Source organism: Cupressus sempervirens, chromosome 6 (assembly GCF_028749045.1).
Source record: "Cupressus sempervirens isolate cs-2001-9-10 chromosome 6, ASM2874904v1, whole genome shotgun sequence".
Taxonomy (NCBI): Eukaryota; Viridiplantae; Streptophyta; class Pinopsida; order Cupressales; family Cupressaceae; genus Cupressus; species Cupressus sempervirens.
The window spans coordinates 289311452-289319234 of record NC_143123.1 but is presented as its reverse complement, the minus strand read 5'-3'; positions in this window follow the sequence as shown (position 1 = coordinate 289319234).

Sequence of the window (7783 nt, the reverse complement as noted above, 5' to 3'; positions counted from 1 at the left end):
CCCCACGGTGGGCGCCAAAAATGTACACTCGAAAGTGTCTCACTCTAAACCCTTCTATCCAAACGATTCCATGAGTTGGAATGCTTGGATGTCGGCTTAGAGCTCCCTATCCATGGAGTGCAAGAGAGTGTATTTCAAGTTCAAGGGCTCTAAGATGAGCTTTAGGAATACTCTTCTTGCTAGTAAACCATGCAATGGGAGGTTCCAAAGACAAGATGCAAGAATGCAAATGTCCCAAGGAGTTCCTCAAGAATGCAATGCAACTAAAGATTAAACTAGAATGAATATGAAAAGTGCAGCTATTCTAAGCATGGATGAGAGTGTTACAATCCAAATATTAAGCTATGTGAGATAGATTATTGCAAAATAGAAGCTAAACTAACATGCAAATGAATCTAAGCTAAAATGCTATGGTATGAGAGAATGCAAACAAGAAATAGAAGTTCTCCACAAAGCTCCAAAGAAACCTATTAGAAAATCTGCAGCATAACAATATTCAAAATGAGGATGGATTGAGGGGGAAAGCTCTCTCCCTTTTAAAGATGTATGGACGGTAGAGATCAAGATGAAGATGGTGGATGATCAACGGTGGAATTTGAAAAGAGGAGTGATCCATGTGCACACACAAATCAACCAATAGAATATAAGTTGACTTGTCATATAAGACAAAAGTCACAAAGCCTTTTCTTTTAATTGCAAAATAGAAAAAGGACTTTATGTGTGCACTTTAAGTGGGTTATAAGAATGGGGTCTTTTATTTAATTAAAAGGGGACATGTTCTTTTAATCAAATAATGAACTTAGGATAGCATTGTCAAACTATAGGTTATAATCAAATAAATTGATTATTAGCAATTTGGTCTAGGTAAATGATTAAATTAATTTAGCCAAAATGCTGAGAAGGGGGCTAATAGTCTAGATGACCATTTTTAGATGATTACAATTCCAACCTAACACCCTTAAAGAAGTGGTTCATCATGCCATACTTGTTGAGTAGAATGTCACTTCAGGACATAGAGGTTTTGTGGGTGCACCTACCAGTGGACATGCACCATTATGGTTCAAAGACATACAAAACCAAGGTACAAGCAGTAATAGGAAGATTTCTTCAAATGGAGGCAATAATCAACATCAACAATAGGGAGGATCTTATCCTCCAACACAAAGCGGTGGTGGTGGTTCACACTCTAGGCATTCACATTACTCTTAGCACAATAGGTGCAATTAGTACAAAAACAAGCATAGAGTACTCGTTATTTTTCAAGAGGGGTAGCTTTTAGGAGTCTAGTGCACCTAGAGGGTAGGGAAGTTTTGTTGAACAATGTTTTTCATGTGAACAACGTGGACATAAATCATCCCATTATCCCCAACGAGAATCACAATTCTTAGATCAGAAACCTACAGTTTTAGAGCCTACAGTTGGAGATATGGGTAGATCTCAAAGGATGTTTTCGGTGGAGTGTTATCCTCCTGTTGTGGGGAAGGGTCAAATAGGACCCACATATTCAGTACTTGAGTTTTATCTTTTCTGTAGGCTTCCAAGAGTAAGCCTAAGTCTAGGGGGGATGTAGTGCCTACCCCTAATTTTCTTTTATGTTCTATTGCCAGTGGACATGCACCACAGGGTCTAGGGGCACATAAAACTAAGGTACAAGCAATAATAGGAAGCCTCCTTCATCTGGAGGCAAAAATCAACAACATCAACATAGAGGATCTTATCCTCCAGCACAAAGCAATGGTGATGGTTCACACTCTAGGGATCCCCATTACCCTCAAAGTAATAGGCACAATCAATACAACCAACCAGCATAGATTACTCGATCTTTTCCTAGAAGGGGTAGCTTTTAGTAGTCTAGTGCACCTAGAGGGAAGAGAAGTTTTGTTGGAGATTGTTTTTCATGCGAATAATGTGGGCATAAATTTTCCCATTGTCCCCAACACAAACCATAGGATCAAGGACCTACAGTTTCAGAGCTCATGATTGGAGATATGGGTAGATCTCAGAGAATGTTTGCAGTGGATTCTTATCCTCCTATTGTGAGAAAGGGTCCAATAGGACCCGCACATTGAGTGTTTGAGTTTTATCTTTTTTGTAGGCTTCAAGGAGTAAGCCTAAGTCTAGCGGGGAGGATGTAGTGCCTACCCCTAGTTTTCTTTTATGTTCCATTGTCAACTTCTTTTAGGCTAGCTTTCATGATTATGTGATTTGATTTAATGGTACTTGGTTACCTAATTTAGTTGATACTATTTACATGTTTGGATTATACAATTTATGAGCTACTTTATACTTGGATATTTAATGTGTTCATGGTGATTCATTTGATGATGATGCTTTGTATACTTCCTATAGTAATTTTAGTTTTTTTTATGATGAGAGTTATATGGATGATTTATATGTGATTTTATGGTTACTTACCCCATACTTGCATGTGTATGGTGTACATGTATGTTTTACCTTATGTCTGGCATATCTAATGTTGTTGAGGGAATGAGTCATAGTCACCTACTAGTTAGGATATACACAATGTACCATTTTCATTGCCTATTTAGTCTAGATATATATGCATATGTACATGTTTGACTTTTATGCATATTGCAGGTACTGGGCATCGACTTACCTAAATTTTCAGGATGAGTCTTCCTTAAAATCTCCAAATCCTAAACCCGAGATAATTGTCCTAAGATAAAGGAAAAGTATCATATTTTTACCTTTTTGAATTCATCAAAGTGACATGAACATGGATAACTTTAAGAAACCCCTCTCAAAAACAATTCCTAAAATATTGGCAAATCCAACATTTTGTGGGCGGGAAAATATCAATGTTGAGGGAATTTTTTGTTCCATGTAGGGAAATAAAAATATTATATGTTGGCAATTTTTTTTTTTCCCTAAAAAAATAATTTTAAATGTGGTGAATTAAAGATTTTTCTTGCTGATAGATAAATAAATTATGCCTTTTTTTCCTTGACAAAAATGAGATTATAATGTCAGAGGCGAATGCCATGTTTTGTAGGAAAATGAATAATAATGGTCTAGGCTAATCTTTAGTGGTAAACTGATTTTTTCTAAATCTAAAAAAAAATTTACAAGTGTATTGGCTAGTGATCATTAACAACCAACCGTATTGAGTAGTGTACTTTTTATTATTAATAACATCAATGTCACTTTTGGCTAGTGACCAATTGTACTGAGTACTGACTAGTGTACTATCTATTATTAATAATGTCAATGTCAATGGTCATCATTAGTAATTACCAACCTGGCTATCGTCAGTTTCATATTGTTAATACTTTAGTTTTATCGATGGTTGATTAATTAGAGATCAATGACAAAAGATGCATTTTGGGGCCAGTTGCTTGAAAAGATATAGAGTGACATGAAAATCTTCTGAATGGAGACAAATGACATGTTTTGCATGGAAACCATTAACTGGAATATAGTGAACATCACATCAAGATTAAAATCATAAATGTGGTACTAACAGTTACAATTATTACATTCCATTTATAGCCACCTTGGCAGGCACTTCGACTATCTAACATTAATGTGAGTACATTTTCCACACTTGCAAATTACTAGGAATATGAAAAAAAAGATATGAAAGATCACAAACGCTAATTTAATGCAACTGCCATCAAAGAGCCTCTTCAATTCCCCTTTCATTATCATTTCTCAAATTCTCAAATCTCAATTTAGTTTGCAAAATTTCTTAGTTTGCAAAGATTCTTAGAATCTTAGGGTTGTAAATTGTAATTTTTATGGATGCACCAATTTGGTTGAAATGCACCACAATGGGTTTGTAAAATCCATTCTTGGGCATGATACTTGAGGATGCCCTAGTCATGGTTTGCAAAGAAGATGCCATTGGTCCTTTTATCCATTCTGCTTTGTTCATTGTCCTAGGCCATGAATTCTTAAGAAATGAGAAGAGGTACCACATATCCACAAATATTACCTCCTGATTGCTCACGTCTCTTCTCAACCTTGGAGACAATCAAGTAGACATTTTGATGCTTCTACGAAACATTTTTAAGGAAATATTTTTAGAAGATGATGTTAAAATTCTTGTATTAGTGGAGAAGTTACCAGGGTCAGGCATTGGCATCCCTTTTGTAGACATAGCAGACAAGTGTTGAGAGCAAAGCATAGGGAGCATTGTACAGAAGCTTCCTGCTCAACATGGATGAACTTCAATTGACTCACCATTAGAAGTGGGCACAACTTGGGAGGGATTTTCTGTGGAAGTGGTTGGTGTTGGTCGACATCAATGACACTAACTTTACATAGTTGCATGAGTTGAATGGTATTATTATCTCTAAGACATTCCTCACGGAGGGACTTGAAGACCTTTTTGATTGAAGGCTTCAAGCCCTCATCCTATTGCAGGGTAAACTTTAAGAAACCCCCCTCTAGAAAAAGATATAAATTATAGGTGAATCTTTCATTATTTTGAAAAACCAAATTATTTTTATAGGTGAATCTCTCAATTTTTTATTTTAAATATTATTTACATTAGCGATTATTTTGGAATCATAATTGTTTAGTAGAAAATATTGGTGAATCTCAATAATAATAGGAAGTTTGCTAATCGTCATGCAATATTACAAATCAAAATTAAACATGTTTTATCTCATGGAAATTCTGAAGATAATTACATTATATTTTAAATCAATAGTGAAAACTAAATATTGGTAATATATCCCTAAAGTAATTAATAATTACGATAAAGGATTGATGGTGAGTGGGAGTGGTACGGGTAGTGGATGGGGAAGTTCAGCTTTTCAAAATTCAAAACCTGTTCTAGGCGGGATTCCTCTAGTTGGGCAGGACCAGAAATATGGCCTAAGGCACGAATCATAGGGAGGCGATGAAGTTTTTCAGGGGACCTTAGAGATCGAAGATGCAATAGAGAGTGGAGACAGGGACCCATGTGACCAAGATAAGGATTTGGACAAGTCTTTTCTATCCTCCAAGGTGGGTCTGCCTAGGGCTCATTCTACAAAATGGTCTTCTCTTTTTGGAGTTAAACCAACTGGTAAGTCTTCTTTTCCATCAGTTAAAATACTCACTGGGTTAGAAAAGGGTTCATGTGTGATTGCAATTCCAGATGAGCTTATAGATCACAACATTGCTTCTATGGCCTCTACCTTGGTGGGTAAGTTTATTGGGCAAAAGCCAAATGTAGATATTGTTAGAGCTTTCACATAAAAGAAATGGAACCTTAAGGGAAAAGTCAATATAATTGTGATGGCCAAAGGTTTCCCATCTTTTGAATTTTCTTGTAGTGAGGATCTGTCAAACATTTCTTGTGAAGGACCTTGGGTTATAGGTCGCTCAACTTAGGTCCTCCAAAAGTGGTCTTCGAAACTGGATTTGAATGATTCTTTTTTTGTGCAAGCTCTAGTATGGGTTAGACTTCCAGAGTCGCCTTTGGATTTTTGGAATGAGGATGTGTTTGTGGGAGTGGAAAAATCCTTTGGTGAGCTTCTTTCCATAGATCTGGTAACTACATCTAGAAGAAGACTCATGTGTGCTCGTATCTGTATTGGAGTTTGAGAGGGGGGATGATATGCTGGAGGTTGTGTGCTTTCATTCTAAACTTGGAATGAATGTCCAGAAGCTAGATTATGAAAGTGTACCTTTTGCATGCTTTCATTGTTTGAAATCGGGTCATAAGGCTAATCAATGCCCTAAGGCTAAAGTGAAAAAGAGTAGGAAAAAATAAATTTTAAATCTGGAAAGGAGAAAAAGATTTGGAAAAAAGAAGGAAATCAAGGATTGTCCTATGAATTAGGATATGATAGTGGAAATCCTTGTTAAAGAAGTGAATGAACCAGACTAGAATGGATCCAAGTTGGGTAAGGAGGATGAGGCAATGGTTTTTGCAATGCCCAATTCTCAAATCTCAGAGGTGGCTATCCTAGCAAAAGAATTATGGTCTCAGAGTTTGTTGTTCCCCATTAATAAGGTGGTAAGTGAGTCAACAAGGGGAGATAAAGGGATAAATTAGGAGATAATCAAATCATCATCTCAAGAGGAAAGGGTTTAGTGTGTGATACCCCTATAGGAAATTAGTATGATTTCCTCTCTAGTAGAGAGGGGGGAGAGAAAATATTGAATGATGAATTGGAGATTGTGAGGGAAATAGAAGGGCATTAGGGAACTATGTGGTTCCCTCGTCTCCTATGAAGGGTCATTCTTCTTCTTGTAATTTGGAAGAGACGATTTTGGACATGATCAGAATTTCTTCCCCTAGAAAGATTTCAAGAATAGTGTAATGGCTTGATGAAAACAAAGAGAGCGAGATAAAGGCCAAAAAGAAGAATAGTAGGGATCCTTACCTTGTGTCACTAGAAATGACTAGAAGCCATGTAAAAGCAGATGTGGGAGTTAAACCAAAGTCAACAGGCAGAAAGAGTTCAAGCCAAGTCATGCAAGAGGAGACCAGAAGGAATTTGGTGGACGGGAGCCAAAGAACCATATTGGAATGCTTTGTTAAAAAGAAATGAAGATAATATCCTGGAATATAAAGGGGATAAATGGGGCCCATAAATAGGAGATAGTTAGGAATATGATTAGAGATCAAAGACCTAATTTTATGTTGATCCAAGAAACAAAAATGAAGAATGAACTTCTGGGTAAGATTTCCTTTAACAAAACCATGGCTGGTGAGGCCACTAATTTTAAGGGTGTGTCAGGAGGCCTACTTACTCTCTTTAACAATAACATTTTAAAGTCATTTCTATGTATAATGAAGGTAATACTCTGTTATGTAAAGTGTTCCATATGAATAGCAATGAATCTTGGTTTTTTAAAAATGTGTATGCCCCTAATTCTAAGAGGGAGAGGAAGGATTATTGGACTAAGCTTTGCTCTATTATTCAGAATAGTAATCTTAACAAAGGTATTATAATGAGAGATTTCAATACTCCCCTTATTGATGAGGAAAAATTAGGGGGTCTAGCCCCGGATTCGGATAGCAAGCTGGATCTTTCAAATTTCATTAACAGTTTGGCTCTTCTGGATGTTGATCTCTTGGGTGGGATTTACACATGGTCCAATAGGTGAATAGGGAGGAAGTGCATCTAGGTTCATTTGGATCATGCTCTCATCTCTTTGGATTGGTTGAACTCTTTTTCCTATAAGCTCTCCCTTCTCCCTAGATTTGGGTTTGATCATTCCCCCATTTCCCTCTTGATTGCATCTCTTGAGGCCAAGAGGAATTATCCTTTTTAGTTTGAAAAGATGTGGATATCTCATCTAGACCTTTTGGATAGGATCTCCTCTTGGTGGAATATTGAGGTGGAAGGGACTGCTATGTTTAGGGTTGCCAGAGAAATTGTGTAACATTAAACGTAATATTAAAATCTAAAACAAGACAAATTTTGCTCATGTTTTTCAGGAAAAAGAGGAGATGTCAAATAAGCTTAGTAGTATTCAGGATATTATCCAGAAGGATGGATATAATTATAAGAATAGGAATATAGAGATGTCAATTCTCACTAATTTGCATTAAATTATAAGTAGAGAAGAGAACTTATGGAAACAAAGGTCATGTATTAATTGGCTTAAAGGGGGAGATCAAAACAGTAGATTTTTTCACCTTTTCACCCTTAAGCATAGAGCTAATAATAGGATCATAAGGATTAAGAAGGGGCAGGCTCTTTTGACACGAGATAATGATATTGTTGTTGAAGCTATTTCTTTTTCCTCTTCTCTTCTTTCTTGGGATCCCATGTTATCTGTGCCGGATCAGAATGAAATTGTTTCATCTCTTCCCCAA